Source organism: Camelina sativa, chromosome 12 (genome assembly GCF_030686135.1).
Source record: "Camelina sativa cultivar CO46 ecotype springtype chromosome 12, ASM3068613v1".
NCBI lineage: Eukaryota > Viridiplantae > Streptophyta > Magnoliopsida > Brassicales > Brassicaceae > Camelina > Camelina sativa.
The window spans coordinates 19,907,383-19,920,519 of record NC_141891.1 but is presented as its reverse complement, the minus strand read 5'-3'; positions in this window follow the sequence as shown (position 1 = coordinate 19,920,519).

Here is a 13,137-nt window from a genome sequence, read left to right as displayed (position 1 = left end):
CACGCGTAAGCCTGGGATTCCTGAAGTTGAGAAACCAAGATTCAAGGCCAGACTTGTGGCTAAAGGGTATTCACAAAGAGAAGGTGTTGATTACACGGAGGTCTTCGCACCAGTGGTGAAACACGTATCCATAAAGATCTTGTTAGCCATTGTTGTAGAAGAAGATTACGAACTGGAACAGCTAGACGTCAAGATTGCATTTCTCCACGGCGAGTTAGATGAAAAGATTTATATGGAGATCCCTGAGGGTTTTGAGAGTCAGATCCAGCCAGGACAAGTTTTTTTACTAAACAAGTCACTATACGGCCTGAAACAGTCACCAAGAAAGTGGAACCAGAAATTCAACAGTTTCATGACTGAGATTGGTTTTGAGAAGAGTGCTAGAGACAATTTTGCTTACATCAAAACTCTTGAGGATGGTTCCAAGATTTATTTGCTCATCTATGTTGATGATATGTTGGTGGCGGCTAAAGACATGAGGGTAATCTCAAGTCTGAAACAGAAATTAAGTGAGAGATTCGAGATGAAGGATTTAGGTGCAGCTAAGAAAATACTCGGTATGGAGATCATCAGAGACCGAGAAAGAGGAACACTGAAGCTTTCCCAAGAAGGTTATCTTGAAAAGGTTTTGGAACTGTACAAGATGGATCAAGCGAAGAAGCAAGAAACTCCACTTGGAGTTCACCTAAAGATGCAGGCTGCTACTGACGAGCAACTGCTCAAAGACAAGGAGTACATGAAGACAGTTTCATACTCTAATGTCGTTGGGAGCATTATGTATGCTATGATCGGAACAAGGCCAGACTTGGCGTATCCTGTTGGTGTCATTAGCAGATTTATGAGTAAACCGATCAAAGAACACTGGTTGGGAGTCAAGTGGGTGCTAAGATACATCAGGGAAACACAAAAGATGAAGCTGTGCTACCGGAAAGGGTCTGATTTCCTCATTAGAGGTTATTGTGACTCAGATCACGCAGGAGATGTCGATAGAAGAAGGTCTACTGGTGGCATGGTCTTCACCCTTGGTGGAAATACTATCTGTTGGAGGTCGCGTTTACAGAAAGTGGTGGCTATGTCCTCCACTGAAGTCGAGTACATGTCTCTGAGTGAAGCAGTACGAGAGGCATTATGGCTTAAAGGTTTATTGAAGGATTTTGGCTATGATCAGAAGGCGGTTGAGATTTTCTGTGACTCTCAAGGCGCCATAGCTCTTTCAAAGAACAATGTGCACCATGAAAGGAAGAAGCACATTGACATCAAGTTAGCAGATGGAGTTGTGGAAGTGACAAAGATATCCACGGATGTAAATCCTGCATATATCTTTACTAAGGTTGTGCCCGTTAGCAAGTTTCAAACAGCATTGAACTTGCTACGTGTACAGACTGAGTAATCCTACTCAGGAACCGGGATGGAATCCAAAGACTAATCAGACCAGAATCTCTCTCTCACTAAAGTTAAGTACACTTAACATGTTTTCTTATTGTTGTTATTGGTTCACTAGGTGGAGTTTTGTTAGGATTAGTGAACAAAGAATGAGAAAAAATTCAAAAGAAGCTTGGAGGACAAGTAGTGCCAGCTCAGGTGATGACTCACGTTCAGGACCACAAGCTGCAACAATCCGATTTTGCCGCCGAGACTGTTAAAGCAAAAGCAAAAGAGGAATTCGTCTTATTTGCTCCCTGCAAAGAGACCGAGTGATGTCACTACAATAATGCCAAGGAAGAGGCAACTTGTAGAAGCGGCTAGAAGGGGAACTAGGGTTATTGAGCAAGCATCTATTTAAAGGAAGTGTATGCAGTGAGAGAGAGATAAGGTTAAGTAGAGAGAACATAAACAAAGAGTAAACTTGTGTTTTATGTTCTTGGGGAAACAGAGTGAGACAAGAGAGATTGAATCGAGTGAGCTTTTAAGGGGTTCAGTGGGTGAGAGATTTCTTTGTGTTAAACTCTGAGATTAGTGGATTCCGGGAGACAGATCCCGGCCCAGACGTAGCTTCCTCGTTAACGGAAGTGAACTGGGTAAACATTTGTTTGTGCTCTATTTTGTTCTGTTTTTTTTTTTGTTTCTGTTGCATTTTGAGTTCGTTGAAACAAACCTAGACAAGTTCTCTAAATCCTAGACAGAAGCTTATTCAAGCTAAAGACTTCAACTTTAGCCTCTGTTTAGCTTGTCAGCTCCGTCCTTTTAGTTCTCTTCTTCTTAGTAGTTCCCTTTCAGTCTCGCTCCTTGTCTTATCGTCGTCGTCGGTTGGGTGACTCTCAAAGGTGGTTGTTCCGGCGATTCCTCGGCGTGTGAAGCGGAGATCCATTGGGTGGAGGTTGATGGTGAAGGCTCAGGTGCGGACGTTGGAGGACAGCGTTGAATCTTGGCCAGATCTGGTGGATTTGGGGAGGTGGACTTCGTTTGCTGTTTTGTCACCGGCGGCTTGTGGGTATCGGAGAGCAGTGAGGGCTGAAGCTTTCTTCGACGAGCTTCATTGGTCGGATTTGGTTTCTTCTTCAAATCTTACCTCTCATTCCAGCCACGGCGGGTCTTGCAGCAAGGGGTGATGTCGTTTGTTTTGTTTTCAGTCCGACCAAGGTTTGTGTATGTCTCGTAACTTGATGGAAGGGATGTTGCTACTTAGAACTTGCACTGCAAGGTGATGATATGCTAATCTATGCTCCAATCTCTAATCCTTAGATGATTAGCATTCTGGTTATTGTATAGTTAGTTCGGAGAACCATCTATTTCGCCGGTTATTGTAGCTTCATAACTCTTGGACGGGTCAGTCGGATGTATTGTTCGTTTTAGGTTTAGGACCGGAACAGTGAAAACCGGAGAGACCAAGCTTTTCTGACGATGCGCCTCTGGGTGTTGAAGCTATTGAGACAAGTTCTACACGTCGATCAAGAGGATCTCATAGCTAGGATCTGATCTGTTTTCAGTATTGGTTTAGGTCTTCTCTGTGTTAATATTTGTTTTCGTGTCATTGGGTCATTTTAGGTAGTCTAAGAGATGATTTCACTCCGAGTTGTGGTGTGTTATCTATCTCGTTGTGGTTAAAAAATGCAATGGTTATCGATTAGGTAGTGTTGGTTCCGCCTAGTGTTCCAGGGTTGTACTTGATCAACCATTGCATTTTCTTTTGGTCCAATTCTATAGAGGCGAATGTATGTGCCTTGGATTTTTGGTTGTAATATCTTGGTTAGTGAAAAGTTGATGTTGAGCCAAAAAAAAACAAAACAAAAAAAAAACAAAAGTTCATTTCTCTGTTTTGTCTCAAATGGCTGAAGGAACTAGCGATTTTGTCGTAGAAGTAAAACATCGGGTTTCTTCTCCAGAAGCTCAAAGACTGATGCAGCCGGAGAAAAAACTGACTCTTTTTGCCTTACGACTTACTGTTGGTGCGGGATTTAGCACCCACGACATACCGATCTAAACCAAAGGTAAACCAAATAACTTTGCACATTAGCTAAACCGAGGAACCCCCCTTTTGGGCCAGTTAAACAGGCCTATAAGTAGAAGACCGGCGAAGTCACTCGACCGACCTCCGAGACCGCCTCCAAAACTCGATCTGATCATCAGAAAAGGAAATTTACCATATCTTCAATCCGAGATTTAAGGAAAATAGACTTATCTTGTAATCAATGCATTCATATAAATAGAGGGGTATCCCCTCTTTGTAAAAGATCGAGCAATTAATACAAAAACCCTAATTCTTCATTGTTCTTGAGAGAAACCCTACCTTCTTCTTCAAGAAATCATAACCCCTCTTTATTTTCTAGCTTTAATCCAGTTTTTAGTGAGAGATCTTAAGTGAATTTGTTCCCCACTCAAACAAATTCATTGTGTGAATTCTAGATTCAACAATTGGCACCGTCTGTGGGGAGCCTTACACAGAGTTCTACGTTTTTTCTCTCTACCGCCTAAGCTAAAACAAACCAGAAGATCAAGTTCAACTATCCGAACCGCCACCTTGCAAGGCGAATTCCCGGCAGCTCCCGACGAAACAGAAGACGAGTAACCTATCTACGGATTGCCCCGAACAGTAGCTTTCCGTGGAACCCGATTTCGTTTCAATCCGAGCTCTCTTCTGAAAGATATCGCAGTTTCTCTGCAACATACTCTATCCTTTAAATAAAGATCCGTCTGTTTTCGACCAGCCAGCCTCGGGATCGATTTCCCGGATGAGTACAACGAATCAGGTCGTAAATAACCTGTCTATGGATTTCCCTGAAAATAAGCTTTCCATAGAACTCAATTTCGTTTCAATCGGAGTTTTCTTCAGAGAGATATCGCTTTCTCACTGCCGCGTATTCTATCTGTCGAAATTAATATAGATCTGACGGGTCCCGACCAGTCGACCTCGGGGCCGATTTACCATCCGAAACCGCCGAACTAGGTTATTAATACCCTACATATGGATTTACCAGAGAATAAGCTTTCCATAGAGTCCAGTTTCATGTAGTCCAGTTTCATGTCGATCGGACTTGTCTACCGAGAGATATCATTATTTCTCTGCAGCGTACACAATCTGTTAAAACGCAGATCAGTCTTTATCGCACCAGTCAGCTTCGGGATCGATTTTCCGACAAAGTACTATGCCCCAGATTACGCATAACCTATCCACGGATAGCCCTTAGCGTCATCTTTCCGGAAAGACTGACCCTGGTTGAGGCCGAGCTCTGAACTAAGAGTTATTGCATGTTCTGTGCAGCGTGTCTAAAACCCCAAAACGCAGACCAACCTACTTTGGAAGCAATTTCCGAGCAAACCAAAGGGAACAAGCTCGTCGACAGATTACCTAGCTGAAAGTTCAGAGCGGTCTGCCTATCTAGCAGGTCGTCCAGCTTGTCACCGATCTGTCCAGGTCGCCCAGCTTGTCGCCTACCTCTCCAGGTCGTCCAGCTTGTCACCTACCTCTCCAGGTCGCCCAACTTATCATCTACCTCTCGACGTCGTCCAGTTTGTCGCCTACCTCTCCAGGTCGTTCAGCTTGTCGCCCACCTCGCCAGCTCGTTCAGCTTGTCACCCGCCTCGCCAGCTCGTTCAGCTTGTCACCAACCTCGCCAGCTCGTTCAGCTTGGCATCGGCTCGTTCAGCTTGTCGCCACCTCACCAGGTCGTTCAGCTTGTCGCCACCTCGCCAGGTCGTCCAGCTTATCGCCCATCTCACCAAGACGTCCAGCTTGTCGCCTACCTCAACAGCTTGTCCAGCTTGTCGCCTACTTCACCAGCTCGTTCAGCTTTTCGCCTGACTGCCTAGCTTCATTCCTAGATCGCTTAGCTTCCAATTATAGTCAAGCGCCTAGCTATCAGCTCGCCATCGCAACTTGTAGAGCAGTTTGCCACTGATCTAGACGGAACCTAAAGCCGGTAAGCATATCAATTTGAAGCCCCAAGGCTTATCTTTCTAATGCGTCTGACCTCGTCTCCATAAGCAATGTCTATTGGAAGATATCACCCTAAGTCCGAACTGACACATCCTGGTGGAAAGTGTAGCTATCAGCTCGCCGTCATGACTTGAGGATTAGTTCGCCACCGATCTAGAAGGAACCAAGAATCGATATACATATAAACTTGAAGCTTCGAGGCTTAGATTTCTAGCAAGATTGACCACGTCTCAATCAGTGCTCTCTATCTAAACTTATGACCAATTTTCCGAAGCAGATGCAGCTTGTCCGCAATTGACAGGTTGTCTCACATCGTGACAATATTCCCAGCGATCCAGATAGAAACTTTAGGCGATCTGCATATCAGTGTGGAGTCTCGAGGCTTATCGTTCCAACACGACCTACCTCGCCTGGAGCCGAGCTGTTTCGAAAAATTTATCACCAATCTGCCTCAACTGGTCTAATCTGTCAGACCTCTATATCGCAGAATCGACCTGTAGAAGCATGCTGACTTTTAACGACGTTTCCCATCGATCCGGAAAGCACCAAGCGTCGTATTACATATAAATCTGAAGCTCCGACGCTTATGATTCTAACGAGACTAACCTCGCCTCAATCCGAGCTATTTCAAGAAACTTATCACAGATTTTCCTCGACTGGTGCGATCTGTCAAAACCCTAAATCGTTAATCCGATCTATCAAGAAAATCAAACTTTGAAGACGACTTTCTGGTGTTCTAGGAAGAACTAGACGGCGATCTACATGTCAATTTGAAGCCCCAAGGCTTATCTTCCTAACGAGATCGACCACATCTTCATTGGTGCTCAACATCTCAACTTATGACCAGTTATCTTGATCAGATGCAGCCTGTCCGCAATTGTCAGATCGCCTTACATCATGACGATATTCCCAGCAATTCATATGGAAGATGTAATCAATCTGCATATCAGCTTGAAGCCCCGAGTCTCATCTCTCTTACGAGACCGACCTCGCCTGAAGCCGAGCTGTTTCGAGAAATTTATCACCAATTTCCCTCAACAGGTGTGATCTGTCAAAACTCTAAATGACAGATCTGACTTGTCCAAAGAGCCGGCTTTGGAAGCAATTTCCGGCCACTCTAGAAAGCGCCAGACGCCGATCAACATATCAATTTGAAGCCCCGAAGCTTATCTATCTAACAAGACCAATTTCATGTCAGTAGGCTATTCCTACCAAAAGCTATCACCGTGTTTCTGAAGCAGATGCATTTTGTCCGACACATTCATCGAGATAAGTCTTCTATACATTCATATATTTTAATTTATTCAAATCAGGTCGCACTAGATATCCTCATGCCATATAGAATCATCAAAACACATGAATTTGAAAATCATTATCACTTGATCATATGCATTTGATTTGCTATCCCCTTTATCACATTTTATCACATGCCTAGCATTCTTGATTATTTATTCCACGATAGATTTGAGCTCTATTATTGCATCAATCGCTAGTTGCATATCTTATCAGTGTAAAGCAAGCATCCTTACTTTAAAAAAAATATCAAAAGCCGAGACTTACCTCGCAACCGAGCCACGCCTCGTAAAAAAAAAAAAGAAGCCAAGTATTATCTCGCAACCGAGCCACGCCTCGTAAAAAGAAAGCCGAGTCTTGTCTCGCAATCGAGCCATGCCTTGTATAAACTCAGTTCGGTTCCGAGCCAACCACGCAGATCAGGTTGTTATTGGCATATTGTGTTCTTGCAATATACTGGATGTGAGATGCTCAGCATACCTCTTCCCATCCTATTTATAGTGAAGGGGGAGGGGAGATAACCGCTGAGTCCCAATATTTTTTACACCAATCATATTGCAAGAGCATATTCGCCGAGAACAATCAGATTGCGCTGCAAAACCGTGTCAGCATTAAGTGCTGCAGTTACACGCAAAACAAAAAAAATCTACTACTATGTATACAAGAATGTGTATCAAGTTCGGAACCAAACTGATCATCATCGACATCCTGGCCAGATGATCGATTTGCGTTACTATGCAATAAATCTCCGACGCGAGATAAATCAAACCCAGAGAATTATTTTTTGAATTGTTTCGATAACAAATCTCCAACGCGAGACAAATCGAACCCAGAGAATTCTTTTTGAATTGTTTTGATAACTCCTTGACGAGAGATAAGCCGAACCCAGAGAATTCTTTTGAATTGTTTCGTAAGTTCCAGTTTGGACGGATATAAGCCGAACCCAGAGTTTTAAATTTTGCCTTTCGACTTTCGTACTGGAACAAAGGAGGTAAGCCGAAGTCCCGTACTTCGTCCTCCGCCAAAGCGCATGTACGCTTGGGTTAAATTACCCAATAAGAATTTCTCGGTGTAAGCCGGGAGATGTCCCGCCTCGTATAAAATTCCGAATAGAGTGAAAACTTTATTTCTTGCAAAAGCAATTTGTCCAAACAAGACAACTTCTCAGTTCGTCTTCACACAACTTCTCAGTTCGTCTTTAGACAACTTCTCAGTTCATCTTCAGACAACTTCTCAGTTTGTCTCCGGAAGACTTCTCAGTTCGTCTTCAGACAACTTCTCAGTTCGTCTCCGGAAGACTCCTCAGTTCGTCTTCAGGCAACTTCTCAGTTTGTCTTCAGACAACTTCTCAGTTCGTCTCCGGAAGACTCCTCAGTTCGTCTTCAGGCAACTTCTCAGTTTGTCTTCAGACAACTTCTCAGTTCGTCTCCGGAAGACTTCTCAGTTCGTCTTTAGACATTTTCTCAGTTCGTCTCCGGAAGACTCCTCAGTTTATCTTCAGACAACTTCTCAGTTTGTCTTCAGACAACTTCTCAGTTTGTCTTCAGACAACTTCTCAGTTTGTCTTCAGACAACTTCTCAGTTCGTCTTCAGACAACTTCTCAGTTCGTCTCCGGAAGACTCCTCGGTTCGTCTTCAGGCACCTTCTCAGTTTGTCTTCAGACAACTTCTCAGTTCGTGTTCGGAAAACTTCTCAGTTCGTCCTTCGGACAATTTTCAGTTCGTCTTCGGACAACTTCAGTTTCAGGTCGTCCTTTGACGTCTCAGTGTCAGGTTGTCCTCAGACACCTCACTTCCAGCTCATCTGCAGATAACTTCGATTGTAGTTCATCATAACATCATGATCCAGTCTCAATTACCATCTCGATCTGAATCATCGTTCATTTCAGAAATCACAAACCTAATGGCCTGCGAAGACTGAGCTTCATTCCTCTTCTGACCTCTGAGATTCCAGTCTGGAATTGCGAGCTAGCTGGTCAGCTATGAAGAGAGCGACCAACTACAAAAAGTCATTCTGATCTACGACACGTCTCAACTTGGATTAGCAACTACAACGGTGCGTGATGTGAGCACGGGATCAAACACACGCCCAAAAATGCTCGAGCCGGACCCGGACACCTCTCGGACACTCATATCGCCCGCGGGATAACTCGAACCAAGAGCTCATCCAGGACTTCAAGACACAAGATAAACCACTTCTTCCAAGCATTCGTCCAAGAAGATCGAAAGATCGACTCAGCCAAGGAAACCATCGGCGAGACCGACCGTATGGCCTTCGTCCTTACCTAAGGAATTTGGCGCCAAAGACGTTAGGATCATGACTCGTACTCTTTTTCCTTACTTTGGGTTTTTCCCTTGAGGTTTACCGGAGAAGGTTTTAACGAGGCGATGAGTTCTGACGCACAACATCAGTTCGCGTGCTCGGAATTCAGTTTTCCTAAAGTTCAGATCGAATACTTTTCCTATAGTTCGGAAACTCGAACGGATAATCGAATCTACCAAACTGGGGGGGACTAATTGTTGGTGCGGGATTTAGCACCCACGATATACCGATCTAAACCAAAGGTAAACCAAATAACTTTGCACATTAGCTAAACCAAGGAACCCCCCCCTTTTGGGCCAGCTAAACAGGCCTATAAGCAGAAGCCCGGCAAAGTCACTCGACCGACCTCCGAGACCGCCTCCAAAACCCGATCTGATCATCAGAAAAGGAAATTTACTATATCTTCAATCCGAGATTTAAGGAAAATAGACTTATCTTGTAATCAATGCATTCATATAAATAGAGGGGTATTATAAGACCCCGACCCTAAAAACCCATACTCGGACAAAAGCAGGCCGATAAAAATTTTCTAAGGCCGGCGAATTCTATGCGATAATTAACTAAGTACAACAGCGAATATGAATAACAGGTGAACTTAACTTAAACTTGCGAATTTATTAAAATATTAAGAGGTTCAATTCAACGAAATAACAACTTGTCCCATGCATGAAAATAACGAAAACTAAATAAAACAACGCCATGAATATTTCTACCCAAAGCCACCATCCTCCTTCCCCCCTTGCCTTCGTCACACGAGCTGGTCAGCCACTAAAGTCCCGATCATCGGACCTATCTTTTCCTGCGTCCATAAAAGGAGGCGTAAGCAAACAAAGTTTGCTTAGTGGAGCGGTCATCCCGTCTCACTAGGCTCAGTTCAACGATCTCAATCTAACACAGGGAATATTCCAATCAAGTCACGCAAGTCAATCAAATACCATGGATAGTCGCCTAAATCTCTTAGACCAACAATCATTCATATTGCAATAGAAACAATAACCATAAGACAAGCAATTAACAAGACTAAATAAACCACGGGTCAAGAGAATCAACCATGGAACTCGGCCACAGTCACGCACTCACCTTCAGTATCGACCTAAGGTGTTGATCTCTCGGTTTCTATGCTCGGATCTGATCCCCGCTTCTACACGGACAGATCGATACCATTAGTATCCGAGATATATCCCATAACTATAACCATAACCATCGACGGATCAAGGTGGAAGAACACTTACCATTCTTTTCGACTCTAGACTTAGGATCTCTCTCGGTTTAAGCTCGACAGAAACTCTCCTCTTTCTCTCTTGCGGCGGCTCTCGGATTCTTATGCGAAACTAGAGAAATTCCTAAGGGTTTTATCCCTTATATAGGATCCACGAATTGCCCAAAGTTTCCTTAGAACGATAAGTCTCACCGCCCATAACTTCCCATAATTCTCGCATCTGTCCTTATCCGATCACCTTTCCATTACCGCGAGTTTCCATTTCTCTTGGGTTTCCTTTCCCGTGAGTCGGCTTAAATCTCCGCGAGATATCGAGTCCTTTTAGTCCACTATCGGCCCATCGGCCAAACCATGCCACCTTGTCCACCGGCCCGGTCCATCGATCACCGATGCAACCATTTCCGGATAGTCTACTTCACTATCACTTCACTATCACTTCACTATACTATCACTATCACTATACTATCACTATCACTAGGACTTTCATTCCTATTTCACTCGGACTGTCTCTCGGACTAAGTACCGAAACCTCCCATCTCAACTCTCGGCAATTTACAAACCTGTTCGTCTGAACCAATTTTCATCCAGAAACTTGCAAGCCTGAATGATCTGATCACTGTAAACTTGGGATTCCATTTCCCCTGTTCGAACGTCTGTTCACTACTTCAGTAGTCTCGAACTCTCCATTTCCATCGCCCAATCCCCGTAACCATCGGATTCTACCGTCGATGAGTATCGGCAACTCTCGACAAACCCTCGACAAAATCCTCGATACCGAGTTCTCGACTTTCTTGACTCTGAGTTCTCAACTTTCTCGACTCTGAGTCCTCGACTTTCTCGACTCTGAGTTCTCGACTTTCTCGACTCTGAGTCCTCGACTTTCTCGACTCGGATTTCTCGACTTTCTCGACTCGGATTTCTCGACTATCTCGGCTCGGATTTCTCGACTATCTCGACTCGGATTTCTTGACTATCTCGACTCGGATTCCTCAACTATCTCGACTCGGATTTCTCGACTATCTCGACTAGGATTTCACGACTATCTCGACTCGGATTTCTCGACTATCTTCTACCGAGGTTCCGGGTCGTTACATTTCTCCCCTACTTAGGACTGATTCGTCCTCGAATCTTTGCTTTCCTTACGAGGAATCTCTCTCTTATCGAACCACTTCTTGAAGTTCACTTTCATAACTTCTTCTGGTTCCAAAGTCGTCTCCTCTATCCCTTCACAATCCCATATGACCTGAATTAACTTCGTCTTCTTCTTCTTATGCGGACCTCTCATCTTCATACCAGTTATCCGAACTGGCCGACCGATGATGGTCATATTCACTTGCAGGTCAGGAGGGGGTTCGGAGATCACATTCTCCCGTCCCGTGATGCATTTCCTTAGCATCGACACATGAAACACCGGATGAAAAGCTGACATAGCCGGAGGTAACTCCAACTTGTAGGCCATCGGACCAATCCTTTCCAGGATTCGGTACGGTCCCATGTATCTAGGTGTCAACTTATTGTTCAGTGCTACCCGATCCTTACCCTTATAAATCACGGTTTTGAGATAAACCATATCTCCAACCTGAAACTCCAACTCCCTTCGGCACTTATCCGCATAACTTTTCTGTCTATCTTGAGCTTCCTTCATCTTCAGCTTCAAGATTTTGATCTTCTCGGTCGTTTCGTCCACGAAATCTCGACCGTAAACACTTCGCTCCCCTACTTGTGTCCAGCACAAGGGTGTTCTGCAAGGTCGACCGTATAAAGCCTCGTACGGTGACATGCCTATACTAGCGTGGAAGCTATTGTTGTAGGCAAATTCTGCTAACGGCAGATGCCTTACCCAGTTGTCTCCCCAATCCAAGACACTTGCTCGCAAAAGATCCTCAAGTGTCCGTATGGTACGCTCGGACTGCCCGTCCGTTTGCTGATGGTTGGCCGTACTCATATCCATTCGCGTCCCAAAACGCTTTTGCAAGGCCCTCCATATTCCTGAAGTAAACTTCGAGTCTCTGTCTGATACTATGCTCGCTGGAACACCATGCAACCGTACTATCTCTTGTACGTATACCTCGGCCAATTTCTCGGCCCTGTCCTTTTTGTTGATGGCCAAGAAATGCGCCGACTTGGTCAGTCGATCCGCAACGACCCATATAGCATCCTTCTTGTCACACGGTGGCAAGCTCGTGACGAAGTCCATGGTTATCATGTCCCATTTCCACTCGGGTATCGGTAAATTTTGCAACAAACCGCCCGGGACCTGATTTTCTGCCTTAACTCTTTGACATGTCGGACACGCTGCGACCCATTCTGCTACTTCTCTCTTCATGCCCGACCAATGGTAGTACCTCTTCAAGTCTTGGTACATTTTGGTGGATCCTGGATGGATTGCCAATTGAGACTGATGCGCCTCCCTAAGGATTTCAGCACGAAGATTTTTATCTGAAGGAATGCACACTCGTCCCTTAACCAAAATAGTACCGTTATTCGCTGTCCCATACTCGGTTCCGTCCACCTTGGACAACCGAATCAGTTCTGCGTCTTTCTCTTGCGCTAACCGTACCCGTGTTAGCAAATCTGCCTGGTTCGCGGCCCCAAGGCCTAACGGTTCCAACTGCTCTGTCAATGCATTCAGCCGCAAGGTTCTGATCATACCAACTAAGTCCTCAACTTCTTTCTCAGCACTGATAGCCGACCCTCTTCTACTCAAGGCGTCCGCTACTAAATTGGCTTTACCCGGATGGTAACTGATCTCCAGATCGTAGTCCGCGACTAACTCCATCCATCTCCGCTGTCGTAGGTTCAGTTCTGACTGAGTAAAGATGTACTGTAAGCTCTTGTGATCCGTGTATATTTGCACCTTCCCACCATACAAGTAGGACCTCCAAATCTTTAGTGCAAATACTACGGCTGCCATCTCCAGATCGTGAG